Source organism: Bison bison, unplaced genomic scaffold (genome assembly GCF_000754665.1).
Source record: "Bison bison bison isolate TAMUID 2011002044 unplaced genomic scaffold, Bison_UMD1.0 scf7180017864185, whole genome shotgun sequence".
NCBI classification, from domain to species: domain Eukaryota; kingdom Metazoa; phylum Chordata; class Mammalia; order Artiodactyla; family Bovidae; genus Bison; species Bison bison.
This window is the reverse complement of record NW_011494757.1, coordinates 585105-585812: the sequence shown is the minus strand read 5'-3', so window position 1 is coordinate 585812 and position 708 is coordinate 585105.

Sequence of the window (708 nt, the reverse complement as noted above, 5' to 3'; positions counted from 1 at the left end):
AGAAGAGGGTGGCAGAGGATGAGATGGTTGGATGGCATCACTGACTCAATGGACATAAGTTTGCATAAGCTCCAAGAGTTGGTGATGGACAGGGAGGCCTGGCGAGCTGCAGTCCATGGGGTCACAAAGAGTCAGGCACGACTGAGCGACTGAACTGGACTGAACTGATAGCTTACAGTGAAAGGTGTCAGATTCTTGATCTCCGAAGAAGAATTAGCTTCGGGACCAGGACCAGGCTTGATCACTCAATAGCTTTTGTACAGCAGAGTTGTATTAAAGTATAAAAGGGACAAAGAAAGCTTCTGAGACAGACATCAGAAGGGGGGGAATGCACCCCTAGCTAGTGTTAGCAAGGGAGTTATGTACTTTTTAATTAGTTATTACAATAAATGAAAAGAATGTCTCAAGTTTGTGAAAATTTTACCAGACCCACTCCCACAATTTACATTTTAAGATAATAGGATTAGAACTTAACAATAGAAAGATCCTACCAGACCCACTCCCATAACATGCTATGCTAAGTCACTTCAGTCGTGTCCGACTCTGTGCGACCCCATAGACGGCAGCCCACCAGGCTCCCCCGTCCCTGGGATTCTCCAGGCAAGAACACTGGAGTGGGTTGCCATTTCCTTCTCCAATGCATGAAAGTGAAAAGTGAAAGTGAAGTCGCTCAGTCGTGTCCGACTCTTAGCGACCCCATGGATTGCA